This window comes from Orycteropus afer, unplaced genomic scaffold (genome assembly GCF_000298275.1).
Source record: "Orycteropus afer afer isolate SDZICR_OR568_19922 unplaced genomic scaffold, OryAfe1.0 scaffold00320, whole genome shotgun sequence".
Taxonomy (NCBI): Eukaryota; Metazoa; Chordata; class Mammalia; order Tubulidentata; family Orycteropodidae; genus Orycteropus; species Orycteropus afer.
The window spans coordinates 3,203,692-3,218,910 of NW_006921907.1; positions in this window are offsets into that span (position 1 = coordinate 3,203,692).

The window sequence follows — 15,219 nt, forward strand, 5'->3', positions numbered from 1 at the left end:
AAATTGTGGTCAATGTCATGAGACAAAGTGTATGTGAACTGCTGTATGGAAAGTGAATTTGCTCTGTAAATTTCCACCCAAATCACAATAAAAAATAAAAAGATTTACAGCCTTGGAAACTCTATGGGGCAGTTCTACTCTGTCCTGCAGGGTCACCATGAGTGGGAATTGACTCCGTGACAGTGAGTTGGTTTAGGGAGATAAGTCCGTGTTAACAATAAGAAATTGGAGGCCAGGGGCAAGTTCACAGAGCTGGGAAGTAAGCGAGCAGTAGGTACAGGTTTGGGTTCTTACTCCCACACTAGCCACTTTCTACTACTTGGTTGTTGTTGTTGTTATTTGCCGTCGAGTCGGCCCCGACTCATAGCGACCCCTCCTTGGGTTTCCGAGGCAGTATCACTACGGATGTAGATTGCCCATCTTCCTTCCGAGGAGTGGCTGGTGGGTTTGAACCGCCAGCCTTCTGGTTAGCAGTCAAGTGCCTTAGGCACTATGCAACCAGTAATATATAAATACTGGTACTACAACATGCACAGAACTGAGCGCAAAGAAAGCAGCCTTCCCCAACACATCCTCACTGAGCACAGTCCCGAGGCAAGCGGAAAACCCTTGCCACTCCCAGAGCTTTTCAGGCTTCCTCCCAGCCCGATTCCAGGTCCCACTGCCTCCCTCGTATTTCTCATTGCACTGAAAGCAGTCTGCATTATTGTAACACTACCAACTCACAGCCACACCCCCACTCCCTTAGTTCTGAGGTCCACCCTGTGAGTCCAGACATCGTCTCTCAGTGGAGAGAATCCTAGAGCTCTGAACACTGTAAGTTAAGTGCCTGTCTTCCGCTTCCTCCTCAAATATCACTGGACACAATTTTTAAAGGGATGACTATAAAGTTTTTTAATATACAACTTAAAAAAAAAAAAAAGACAACATTTCAATCACACCTTAGTCTCTCTGAACATCAAACAAAGAAAATTTTTCACGAGTAATTTACTTTGGAAGGTGAAAAATCACTACCATTTACCAACAACCACTTCCATCTTCTTCATCTTGGCCACTAACATAAGCACCATCACTACCACTGCCACCAGTGGACCCACCAACCAACGTTCTTTTGGCTGGAGCTATGTAAGTTAGCTAAGTCCTGTTAGGCTCTATCAACATCATTCCACATTTTGAAATAGCATCTCTCCTTAAGACACTCTAAATTTAGCCTCCTTGTCCCTGAGATCGCAAAGCATCTGATATTACAGTACATTAGCAAGACCAAGTAGACAGGGACTATGAAAATAAACATTTGCACACAGAAGACCAAAGCATTTCTAGGCAAGGCTACAGGACGGTCCTCAAACTGGCTCAGAGCTATCCATGTGACTGAAGCAATAAGGGGACATCCAACATTTAGATGCACATTGTTTCTAGTGCAATAAGTAGTTTCCTTAAACAAATCACTTTTGCCAGAGTGATACCAAATAACAGGAATAGTATTAACATCTTTCTTCCAAAGCTCAAAGAACTTCACGTTATTATAAATTATTCTCCCACAACCCTCCAGGGAATCTCTGCACAGTTGGGACAGGCTTTGTTACCAAGTAGATGCACTTTCCAAGGGAACATGACATCATTCTCAGGTGGTTTACAGATTCCTACTGAATGCAGACACACACAGGGAGGGCTGCTGCACCCACGACTCAACAGAACTGGCTCACCACCCAGAAATGTCTGCCTGCACACGGGGCAACAGCAACATGGACCACTCATCAGTTCAGGAAGATCAGCACAAAATCCAACAGGCAGGATTCAAGACCAAGCACAAGAGTTAACGCACTGACCACAGATAAATACGGCAAAGCCCTGGGAGATCTCAACGTCAGGTTGTCTATCAGTGAAGAAAGAAAACCTATCATTTTTTGAGTGACAATTACAAACAAGGGTCCTTACACAAATGTTGCTGTGTGCCAACGAGTCAATTTTGATTCATAGTCACCCTAACTAACAGAGAACTGCCTTATAGGGTTTGCTAGGCTGTGATCCCGACAGAAGCAGATGCAGGAAGAGATCACTAGGTCTTTTCTCCTGCAGAGCAGTTGGTGAGTCCAAACCACCAACCTTTCTGTTAGCAGTCCCGTGTTTAAGCACTGCACCACCCAGGCTTCTTCTTTAATTCTCTTGTCAGTTCTACATAGTCGCATTATCCTCTTTTTTTTTGGTTAGGAAATTGTGGGGACAGCAATGTTAAGTGACTTATCCAAGACAAGAAGGGGCAAAGTCAGACTGCAAATTGCAGCAGCTCCTTTTCCATGAGAACTATGAGTATATGCTTCTTTCTTTATGTTTGCAGCATGTTCTTAATGGAAGCCCCTGCATGGAGTGCTTCATTTTCCCCCATTTCTGGGTCTAGGGGTAGAAATTTGCACTCCTGATAGTGCAGCAAAAAGGTAAGTGCCTTTTCCCAGAGCAGTCCTATATACAGGCTAGTGAGTTCCTGGTTGTTCATCAATTGCATGGACATTTAGTTATGGTATGCAAATTTTAAGTGTATTACTTTCCCTATATAATTGCATGTCAGAAGGGAAGGCTGCCAAGTGACAATCTGGCCCAGTGATTCACGGTGTCACACTGGCATACTCAGTGACGATACAGATTGTTGTTTGTATTTCCTAGAAATCATCGCCTTCGTTTAGAAGATAAACAGGCAACAATATCTCCAGCAATGACACCTTCTTCTTATACTAGAACCTGCTGGCAGCAAATGTCCTGATATTTAGGGGGAGGTAACATCAAGTTAAAAGTGACAGTATAATGTTACCCAGACTTCCGTGATCATGTTGGTAAAACATGATCTTAAACATAGCTGATCCTCTTTCTTGTTTTAAAACAATAAACCGTGGCTGTCAAGTTGATTCCGACTCATAGAGACCCCACACCACCGCCTTATCGTAAAGGGTTCACTCCTATGAATCACACTCAATGTACTGAGCTAAGGGAAAATGATTGAGTCAGTTTTGGATTTTTTGCTTCAAAATTCCAATTTGCTGCTTTATTAATGCTTGTCAGTACTATTTGCCTCTTAAAGGCCTAATTAAGGATTTATTTTTCCTTAGCCACCAATGCAAGCTACACAATATGTGCATGGTCACAGACAAATAGTCTTGCCATTGATCTTTCTACAACCATGGGGGAAATAAGATGGGAAGGTGGCAAGAAGGGGAAAAGGAACAAGCAGGAACACACTGGAAACATCAGAAAATCACAGTTCAGAAGCAGCTTCAAATAAGATCACTAGCACTTACCTGTGCTAGGGTCAATTTTGATAATTGTAGTTGATGTCTAGAAACGGGGTTATGAATATAATTATCATGAAGCAGCAATTGGGCAATCACAACCTAATTAAGCCCACTGACTAGATTACCTTGTTTTTCCTCTAATAATCACATAACATTTAACACTTGGTAATTTCAGGACCTATGGGTGATGTTCATTCATTATTAACAAGCTATAGCCACTGGTCAGAAGAACTGTGATGTACTTAGAAACATTTGAGTCAACCAAGAGGTATGGGTGAATTCCAGGGACAGGTGACATCTCTTCTCACCACTTCACTTCTCAGCTCCCACCCGCCACCTTCACCTCCTCCCTTACTCACTGGAGGCAAAGCCACAGGAGAAGATGGACCATATGATGAGAACTTCCGCTCGAGTAGAAAAATCCACGTCTGCTTTCTTTAGTGTGTGCTATTTTCTGTGATCTACACAATGTGCTTCTTCACATGGCAATGGACTTTGTCTCTGAAGATGTCCAAGACTGACGTTTCTTTTCAGGATAATGGATGATGCCTCCGCCAGGCTTGCACACAGAGACTTTACCAATTTACTTCCTTGCACATGCTCTAAGGCGGCACCACTCTTACTGAGTGCAGTCTCAGAATCATTGTCCTAGCCCCCAGAGGAATGTCACTGCACCCCCAAAAATACAGTGACCCCACTCGCCTTCACTTTCTGCAACACAGCTCCAAAATGGAGCCTGGGGAGGTTTCTTTTCAAAGAATCAGGAGGAAGATTTAAGAAACAAGGCTGGTCTTTGAGCCAGGCTGGTCTGAGGGAGTATCTTAAAAGGCCAGGCACCACTGATTATGGTCCTAATTTATGCTATCTAAGGATAAGTGAGCGCCTATTTCTCTAAATCAGAAATTCTGTCCCGAGACCCCCATGCTTTGGTAAAGTTCAGTTTTACTCTCCTCAATTATGTAGTTATTCTTCTGAGCCTTTTCCCCATTAAAGGCCATTATCTAAGGAAAGAATAATTTTGGTAAGTTTGGTACATAAGCGATGTGGCTGATGGGTAAAAACAGATGACTGGCGCTTTCTCTGGAACATTTTATGAGCAGAACACATGCCATCCTCCTACAATGGCTTTGGGTATTGGTTTCTCTGGGGATAGGAGATCAACTGAACAGATCCAGGGCAAAGTTAAGATTTTATAAAACCATCAACAGTTGCTTTGGTCTGAAGAGTCTACTAAGAAATTAATGCCCAACTGGTGGTCTTACAGAAAAGCTACAGTCCTGAATATCTTAGGGCTCTCTGGACTTGCTCCATGCCCCTTAGTACACAGCCTGACGCTCTTTGAAGGGTGTCTGCGGGCATCCAGGAACAGCAGCTTCCTTACTGGACTGTGATGTTTCAAGGAGAGGCAAAGAAAACCAACACATTCATCATGTTTCCATGATCTAAAAAGAGCGCATGGTGATCACAAAGGTGGAAGGGGGAACTTCTAGCACCCACACTTTGAAGAATCTGTACTATTTTTCAAAAACAGCCATTAGACAGGCCTGATTTTCTAGTATGTCTGTCTATACAGTTTTTAAAGACATTTCTTGCACTTTCAGTAACGAGAGCCAATACAGGACACTGAGACTTTCAAACAAGCCCTACGAAGGGGAAAAAAAGAAAATATCGTTTCTACTTTAAAAAAGAAAGAAAAAAGTTTTACAGTCTATCTTTCTGTCCTAACAGGTAGGTACTCTTTTTAAAAATCCATGTCATAAGCACTTTACCCTACTAAGCTTGATAGATCACAATTCAAAAATAATTATTGTATAAAGTGCTCCCTACATAGTTGCTTGCTTTTTCCCTACCATCTCTGCAGTAACTCAGAAGAACAGAAAGAGTATCCTCTTCAAACACTCTCTCACACTAGTGCAGTAAGTTATACCTCATATCAACTAATATATTATAATTAATTTTCCATTATGCTCTGATTTCCTTCCACAACACCAGGATATTCTCCTGGTATAAGCAATGCGAAGAGATAAACCATCAGTAACACAGTTATTAGCATACCAAGCAGTAACCAGTAACCAAGTTGAGATCAAGTCTGTGGAGGCGGTTCCCTTGAGTGTGTATCCTGGCTCCCCCATTTCATAGCCTGGTGACCTTGGATAAATTAACTCCCTAAATCTCAGTTTCCTCGGCTATATGAGCAGGCTCTGATCCATATTAAATGTTTAAAAAAAGAAAAAAAAAAGTTACCCAATTAATATTAATTATAAGTCACTCCAGGAGAGGAAACAGCATTTTGTTGGAGGTCTATATGGTATTCCCACTTCACCAAGGAAGTCTGCAGAATTTTTTGGGAAAGCAATCATATTTATTCTTCTTATGGACTGTGTTCTCACCCAATTATTACAATGGACAACACTCAACCAACAACAGAACGGGGTGAAAGTTCTTGCAGTTGAACTCTGATATTCAAATGATAATGGCATCTTCCATACAGAACCCTATCCCAGTTACAGTTACCAAATACTAACAGTCTTCAGAGGAAACGTAAACTGTTGCAGAGAAAAGATTCTGGGTGATGAGTTACTGGAATCTTTACATGATCTCTAGGTCCACCTTTCTTCAGTCTGTAACCACCTGTCCACATTCTACCCCAAATGGGGGACTACTAGATTAGGTCCATGACAATCTGAGTGAACAATCATGCTCATAACCTGACTACTGATCACAACACAAGAGGTAATGCAATCAGCAGTCAGAATGACGAAACATTCTGGATCCCGACCTCATTCTGGATTTTAAAATGCTGGGACTGAGTCGACAGACCAGTGTGTGACACTTAATCTCAAACTGGGCACCAGGCTGTAGTCATGGGTCGCTCCTTTTCCCTCTGAAACAAGCATGTCTCTGTTCTAACTTCTTCCCAACACCTAGAGAGTAGGCAGAGACGCTCTATGGGTGGCTTCTGTGAGGACGATCGCATTTTCTGCCCATTAATAATGCAGTTCCTCTCTACTGTGCCCTATTCTCAACTGCATTCGTTTTCCAGAAAATCTCCACCCAGGCAGAGTTAACCAGCTCTCCCAAGTTTCCACTTACCTTTTATCTGAAAGGCTGTATTTGTAACCCCAAAGTCACATAAATTTCCTTGCAAACCCAATTCTATTTTTTACAATAGGGACTGACCAAAGAATGTGGGCTTAAGCACTGCTCTTCATATTTCACACGCAAAAGGTACCAAATTACAAGGTCTTTTTCCATTTGCTTCATTGTTTTCATAAAAGCAGTGCCCTTCTTCCTCCTGACGGCTCATGCCGGTGGGCAGACCTCTTCTGTTTTGACTCTCCAATCGTTCCCTGTCTCTCTCCTCCTTCTCCCCTTCCATCCAAGCAGTCTCTTCTTCCAAGCAAATTTCCACCACATAATTATGGCAATGCTTTAGCCTACTTTCTGTTAGCTTAACAACCCCCTCTATTTTCTCCTTGTGCTGATGCTACTGTTTGCTTTTCTGCCGGGCTAATCCGTGTATCCTTTCAAGGCCTAACTTCCCCTACCATGATAGCAGCTGGAGCTCTAATTCACAGGTCCCTTTCCAAAGCTTTTCATTAGCAAAAAATGAGATGATTTAGAAACCCATTTCTTAATCTGCAGGTGAGTATGGGAACCTTTGTGCAGCAAACATCTTTCAAGTATCCCACATTGTACCGCTGCCCAATTATTTTCGAAGTAGCAAGTACAATGTTATAGGCACATTTACAGTATTAACAGGGAGAATGTTCACTCAGAGGAAATCAGCTCCCCCCGGCCCCCTTGGCTCTGGCATTTCCCAGCTCAAGAGAGAAAGCACTCGGCTGACATGAGCAAAAGGGAAGGATAATAGGTTTACCTCCTTAAATCTGAACAGGGAAGAGAAGAATTCCAAAATCTGAAGGCCTTCGCTTGTGTTCTGGTTCAACTGGCCAGACGAGGGCTTAGGGAGTGAGTTTGGCCTTCCCCAGCCGGGCTCTGTGGCAGATAAGCCTCTCCACAAATCCTGGGCTTAATTACTTCTGACACAGTTGTCTCGCCTGGGCCTCCAGCTCCTTTTGTGCTCAAGCCAGTCTGAATCCAAAGGTAAGTCTTTGCTTACTCACCTTGGACAAATGCTTCATTTCCAACTAAGCAATCCTACAACATTTTAATCAGGATCCATTGGCTCCTAGTAGAATTTTCCCATCTCTCCCTGCAATATTTTGTTCAAAGTCTACACAAAACCCTGGCAAATACCTTACTGAATTAAACAACACTCATCTTTATTTATGGAACAAATAAGTACCTACTTGCCTTCCCTTCACCCTCAAGAGTAGGTCCTATTCTTTGGATGAAGTTGAGGTAAGACGTGAGCAGGCACAGCAGAAGTATTTTATTAACATCCATAAGCAACACGCAGTGAACTGAACAAGCAAACACATGAAAGCAAGGAAATCAACCACAAAATACCCTAGACCTGGCCAGAAGAAACCTTCCCTCAAGAATAACTCAAGAAACATGTCTTTAGCTAGGAAATTAGGCAAGAATGCTTTGAAGACATCAGGCAGATCTGCTCACCAGAAGCAAAGCACAGGGTATCTGTAGGTGACAATATCAGCACCTTCTCATACCACTACACTCTACACTTCTTGTCCTTCTAAGCCTTGAGAAATCCACTTGTGTTGGCTGGATTGCTCCATACATCCAAGGACTAAAACTTTCATGTTTGCTTCAAATGACAAGGACAAGAGGCCTTAGAAAGGAGATAAATTTTATGATAACGTCTCCAAGCAGAAAATGTGAATACAAAGCTCTTCCAATTGACTTTCCATTTATCAGTTTGTGCATTTCTCCAGATACAAAGTTCAAGGGGACAAAAGACTCAGAAGAGCTTCCCTGTAAATCCACTAAATTCATAAAAACCCATCTCCCTTCATTTGGAAACTTCTCCTCTTGGGTCTTATAAATCCAGGAGATAGTTCAACTTCTGATTATCTTCTCTTCTCTCCAATACCCCCCCAACAACCCTTTTTTTTTTTTTTTTTTTTTCCGTTCCTTCAGTACTGGCATGCAAATCATACTTTTTTAACTTCTTTCCTGTTCTCCCAGTTCTTCTGGAACATTTTATTTTCGACAGTCAACTCATTTGGAGGGGTGCCACAATGAGGTTCAACTGTTTACAGCGTTAACTGTGCTTCTGCCAGAAGCCCACATCCAGCACTACCTTCTTCAGACTGCCTCCTGGATTCAGAATTTATGCTTTAGTTTGGAAAAAGCTTAGAAAATGTGGAAACTTCCCAACATCACTCTTCTTTGCAAAATTACTTTCACTAATTCAAGAGGAGACAGAAATGGAAACCCATTTCGCCCTTCCTAGAGTACTGTCCCCATCGCTCATGATTAAATGCTGCCGTGTTGTTAAACAATCGTTGAAAGGATGATTCCTTGCGCATATTGGGGAATGGAAAATAGTTAGTAGCCATTGGTCTGTAAAAGAGAACTGGGCTCTACGGAGATGAGCAGTGGGCAGAGTTCTGGAGTGCTGGAAAATCACCAGTAATTGTTTTAGACTAGATTTCACTCTCTCGGCCATTCATCAGTATTACAAAATGGCATCTCTGAAAGAAGCCAATTTAAGGCTGTACCATGTTGCAAAATAGATCCTCAGAGTCCAATCGTGGGTGCTTTTGTAAACTGCAATAGACCCAGACAAACTTCCAAAGAAGGACACGTGAAAAGGACAACCAAAGCCCAGACAGAACTAGAGAAGAGAGCAGGGCAACTCAAAGAAAAGAACAAAGACAAGCTGCTGAAACTTGATGCAAGTCACATGAACACAATCACCTCTGCAGTGGTCTCTTCCATTGATGAGACTGCGCTCGCCCTGAGTTGCCCATCATGCTAAATTCAACTCACAGAAGTCAACAGCCTTGCCCACTCGAGTAGGTTGCAGTTTCTCAGCAAGCCTTGTACTCTGCAGACAAGAGCCCGGGTTTCACAACCCGCCTCAGTCAAAGACAGTGGGGTAGTGGAAAGGGCACTGGACTGGGAGTTAGCCAACCTGAGTTCTAGGCCTGGCTTGGTTACAAATGAACTTTCTGACCTTGTGCAAGTCACTTCATGTCTCCGTGCCAGTTTCCTCTTCAGTAAAATGGAAGGGGGAATTGAAGTACATGATCTAAGACACCTTCAAGTTGTAAAAGAATTAAAATATATTCCAATTCCACAAAACAACTAGCTTCCCGACTGGAAGTTCTGACTGGTGAGTATTAAATACTTCCTATGCACTGACATATGCACACTGACAGTGGGCATGTCTGTCAATTTCTAAATGATTTTACTGTTAGTTTCTACTTGGGAATCAGTCTTTCTGCTCATCATTCCAAAACCTCAGTTGAAGCTCCCTGCTCACTACAGTTCTTTCATATTACAATAAATGCCTCTCTTCTTTGCCTTTCTTTCTTATTTTTTTAAGCAACCTTCCCCAAACTAAGACTTGTGCTATTAAAAGAGCTTAGAACTTCCCATTTCCTTGCTAGGGCTAAAATTAAACTGTCCAGTCCTTAGGGCCCAGCACAACATCTGCCAGATGTCTTGGCATATCACAGAAGGAGAGGAATTTTCTTCTCGCATTATCTATTCTCCTCTCCATCTTCTCATAATCAATTAACAGGTCACCAACACCAAGCTAATGGTTCTCTCAAAGTCATCAACTCTGTAAGCATGCAGCCTCACAAGATCCTTGCTTTGGCAATACACAGGTACACACACACATACACACACACATACGTGCACTGATTTTTGTTTCCAGTTCACTGGATTTTAGCAACAGAACCTAGAAATATCCCCCCTTTCCTTTCAGTTTTTGTTTCCCTTGCACGTTATCACCCATCCAGTTACACACTCATGTCACACCCTTTGCAATCTGAGTTCATTATTTACTTATTTCCTACATTTGTGAGTGTGGTATGGTGAAACGCCATCTCTGTTCTCCAGTCGTCACAGTGAAACATTCAATACAGCTTTGTCAATTCTCTGTCCCATGATGCGGCGAACTATACATCTGATGAGGACGCATACCACAGAGGAGAAAAGCAGGGTTACCTGAACCAAGAAATATCAACACCAAGGGAAGAGTCAAGACAGACTAGACTCTATTACACGCCATCACCCAGACAACAGGACTCTTTCCAAAGCAACTTTACCATTCCTTTCTTTCAGGAAAACTGACCACAAGTACTCTAAAGTCCATTAGCAGAGGTGAATTTTCCCCCTTAGCATCTTCCGGAAGACTCATTAGGAAGAATAAGTATAGTTTTCATTTTTTTTCCTCCAAAAGTTGTCTCCAACTCCAAAGAGTGGGGAAAAAACAAGCCCTCGGAGAATGTGGTCAATGAATCAGATTGCCATAAATCCAATATGAGAAAATATCATAGAACACAAAGATGCAACAGGAATCCTCTCATGGCAGTGTGCACCACAGCTCGCGTACTTTTCTCCGGAATTCCTCTTTATGAGACAGTAGAGCTACGGCAAAAATCTGCACAAGAAGCCTTATCAACCTCATGTCTCAAAGACAAAAAGGATCTGCACTTTGCTGTCAGATGAGAATGTTCACTTTGACACTCTTTATTTTTCTTGTTGTGGTTTATCAAAAATACTTATCTCAATTCAAATATGTGTATGTGTGTCTAGAAAATTCAAGAAGCCATGTCTTTAAAATATCGTGATGCTTCCCATGTTGATGAACGGGCAGTAGGGACGGATGTGTTCCTTAGGTAATCTGAACACATTCTCAAACTCCAAACCTTATTTTTTCCCTCCAGAAAAACTGAACTGTGAGACTGTCTGTGGGGATAACAAGACATTTGGCTGCCAAGTGAAAAATGTGAATCAAACTGCTGTACCGGCAACCAGTTTGTCAGATTATTTTTTCCCACCCTAATAAGTAAACTAAACAATTGTCCTGGTATCAACAACAAAAACTATCACAGAAGTCTGTTTCAGGAGAAACATAAAATGTATTTATGTTTATATAAATATAGATGGTTAATTGAACATAAAATTGTCTTAATTACTTTCCCAAGAAACACTTTTTATTCCATTGCATTTGAAATTCCAAGTTTGAACATGTAGTATCCATATACGCGCTAGCAAATTCAAACAGAACATTGAATACATTCCACTTCCAAGCAGAAGCAATAGATATGAAAGGACAATAAATCCAAAAAACGAGTAATGAACAGCATGATTCCAAGTAAAATTTTCCAAAGTGCTCTTGGAAAGGCCTAGATTTTTAATAAAGGAGCAGAGATGTGAACGGAAGCATTTTCAAATGAGCACAGACATCACCTGAAAACCATCCATCTTCATCTGCACAAGCAGGGCTTTACTTCATTGACCATGGACAATTATTCAAGGAAAGAAGCATGTTATTTCCCCTCTCCTTTCACACCCCTCAGAAGAACAATAACCCTTACTTAATGACATAACAGTTTGGTTTGAAAAATGTGATGTTGTTATATACAGCATTGTGCATTTACTGGGTGACACTGCTACCAGCTACTCAACAGAACATAATTACATCTAAATCTAAAACCACTTCCATATGCACAAAAATACCGTAGGCATAAGGAACTTTACACAAAAAGATCTGATAATGAGAAAGCAAAGCATGAAAAAGGCTGGTCTAAGTCGCTCACCGATGTGTTCCTCATTTCTGTTGAAGCTGGTACCTTCCTATATTTCTCCTTAGTAGCAAACAAAGTCCACTCCGGTTCCTTAGAATATATTAATTGGTTCTGAATCTCCTCCAAGTTTTCATTCTACCCTGGAGCCCTCCTCACCTATCTTCAGAAGTCCACCTAAAATTCTTCTAACATCTTCCCTCATCCTCAAGATGGCTACCTTACCTAATGGAAAAGCAACATCTTCATGGTTGGCTTTTATGAATTCCTGAAGCATTTCAGGATTTAATCCTTTCCTTGGGTCATTTACATCCATTCTCCAGAACTAATCTGTGAAGAGTTCTAATCAATGTGTGTGAACTGAGGGTAGGTTTGGGTCCTTTTTCAAATCACCCTCCCAAAATGTCTCCCTAAAGACTAATCAATTACTCCCAATTAAAAAGGTGAAGATACCTGGCTATAAGGTTTTCTCAACTGACATAATATTTTTAAAACTGTGCTCCCATAGTGACATTGTTAAGAAGACATACTGATATTTCTGAAGATTTTCAGTACTTGAGAACACAGGGGAAAAAAAAAAAGCAGAATGGAAAGGAAAGGGGAAACAAAGGGACTAAGAGAAGGCCTGCTGCACAAATGACACAACCTGAGCAGCAGTGTAGACACTCAAGACACTGGTGTCAAGCGGTGCTAGAGCTCCTCTGAGGTCTTGCAGGACTTGGGTTTTTTTTTTCAGAAATCACTCCAAAACCAGACAATAAAGTCTTGCAATGCATTCAAAACATGATGACAACCTAGCCTCAGAACTCTAAAATCTCAGGGGCATCACCATCTTCACAATGAAGAAATAACAATTCTTGGTGGCTTTCAGGAGACCTGGAGCAGCTTAAAGTTGCATGAAGACCTTGTTGGAAATGTTTAAGGTTTTTTGTCTTCTCTTTCCTAATGGAGGTCAAAACCCTTCAGGTCCACTCAAAAGGGGGGAGAAATTTCTCAAAAGTTTACTTTAAAATGGCAACAAATGCCTCTGTAACTTGGGAAAGGTCTCTTTTGGTAGAAGAAAAATCTGAGCAACCCTTAAAAGCCCCTCATTCCCTTGCATAATGAAGCGCTAGGGAGGAACCACCGTAAGATTTCCCTCAGGAAAGGGAGAAGGAGCAGGCAAGCCAGCCGCCTCCTCCAGCCATCACCAGCAGAGCTTCAAAATGGAGACATCCATAATTTTATAAACACTTCTCATCTCAGCTTTGTCTCCTGGAAACCCACTCTCCTCCATTTTCTGGTAGAGTTACAACATGCCACCGGCATACCTGACTCAGTTCCCAGCTCTCAACCAAACTAGTCACTTCCTCCAAAAACCTGCAAGCCACCTCCAGAAACAAAACCAAAGCAAACCCAAGAGCAAACAGACACAGCCCCCAGGAGCCCTGGGAGAAAGCCCCAACTGTTTGGTCTTTCCCCATCCCAGACTCGTGCTTAAAAATGAAACTTTTTTTTTTTTTTTTTTGTGGAGGGTGGGGGTTTGTGGAGGACTATAACAGGAACTCCAGGCAGCCTCCCTCCCTCTCCGTAGGTTAGAAGCTACAATGAAAAGAAAATGAGGGCTCCTTCAGGAATGGTGAAAGCCTGGAGACTGAACGTGACAAGGAGCTTTGTGTTTTGGAGTCTGGACTGGAACCAAAGCAGACAGCTTGCAAATGGAGGACAGGGAGATAAAGAAAGGGAAAGAGAGGGACTGCTCCAATGGGGGGCGGCTGCTGTTTCCCCTTGTTCCTGGAAGGAGGGCAGACCCCCGGGAACTGCACCAGGAGTGAGGCAGCCCCCTGGCCCCTGCCTCCCGTTCTGCCTTCCTCAGAGGAAAGCCAAGCGTGTGTAATGGCTTCTCCCCTCCAGAAACCGTTGTCCTCCTCTATCAGACTCTTCTGAACCCCCAGCCTAGAGACAGCCCTCAGCTGCCTCCTGAACCTGCGCCCCCACCCGGCCCGCGCCCCCCGCGCCTCGCCTCGCTCCGACAGCAGCCCCGACAGCAGCAGGAGCAGCAGCCACCCCCGACGCATCCCGACCCCGCATCCCAACTTCGGAGAGAGAGAGCCAAATACCTGAGCAAGAGGGGGGTGCCGGTCCGCACGGCTTTGCCATCGGGCGGGGGACAGGCAGACAGAGAAGGGGAAAGGCAGGGGAGGGACAGAGAAAGAAAGAGGTCAACCCGCTCAGGTCGGGGTCGCTCCGAGCGCTCCCTCCGCTGCCCTCGCTCGCTCCCTGGGACTCTCGGCTCAGGTCTCCTCGCCTCCTGCCCTCCGCCCCCCTCGGTCCCTATTCCAGACCCCACGCTCTGAGCATCCGTCCTAAGCCTCCAGCTCCCTTCTCACTCATCTTTCATTTTCTCTTCTCTTCATACAACTACACGAAATTCATTAAGCCACAGCGCTCCGCCACCCCCAGCAGAAGGAGCAGCCGGCAGGAAAAGCTCAGCCGCCGCCGCCGCCACCCTCTCCTCCTCTTCCTCCCCGGCTTCTCCTCCTCCTCTTCCTCCTCCCCCTCCTGCTCCCCCTCCTCCCTCTCCTCCTCCTCCTCTTCTCTCTCGCTTCTCCTCTTCCCACAGCCAGTCCTTGCAGGGGACTTCTCTCCTCCCCGCTCCGCCAACCCTCCTCGGCCGAATGAATGAGCGCGTTTGTGCCTCCACCGCCCGGCGCTCTGCTCCCTCGAGCACTCAGACCACCCCGAGGTGGTGGTGAATTGCAGTAACTTACAGAAGCAGCGTCCCGGCGCCGGGAGGTGTTTCGGGTTCTCCAGCCCCAGCGCCTCCTTATCCTCTTTCTCTTTCTCCTCTTCCTGCTCGGGTTATTGTTGTGGAAGTTGTTGGAGAGTCTCATGTGCTTCTGCCGGGTCTCAGTAATGGAGGATCGCCATCTTCCCTGCCTTCCCGGGCTCCTCAGACTCGCTGCAGCTGCAGATGACCTGAGATATCCGTCTCTCTCTCCCTCTCTCCCCTCCCTCCCTCACCCTCTCACTCTCTCCCCTCTCTCCGCTCGCTCCTCTCCTCCCTCTCCCTCGCTCCCTCTCTCTTCTCTCTCTCGCTCCCTCCCTCTGTGTCTCTCTCTGAATAATGAGCAACCAGAGGGAGAGAGAAAGCAAGACAGAGAGAAGGAAGACAATCTCCTGCCACACAAAACGCCGGAGCACCAGGGGGTGCGCGAAGCCTTTCGAATAACAACAACGACGTGCAGAAGGGAGAGAGAGAGAGA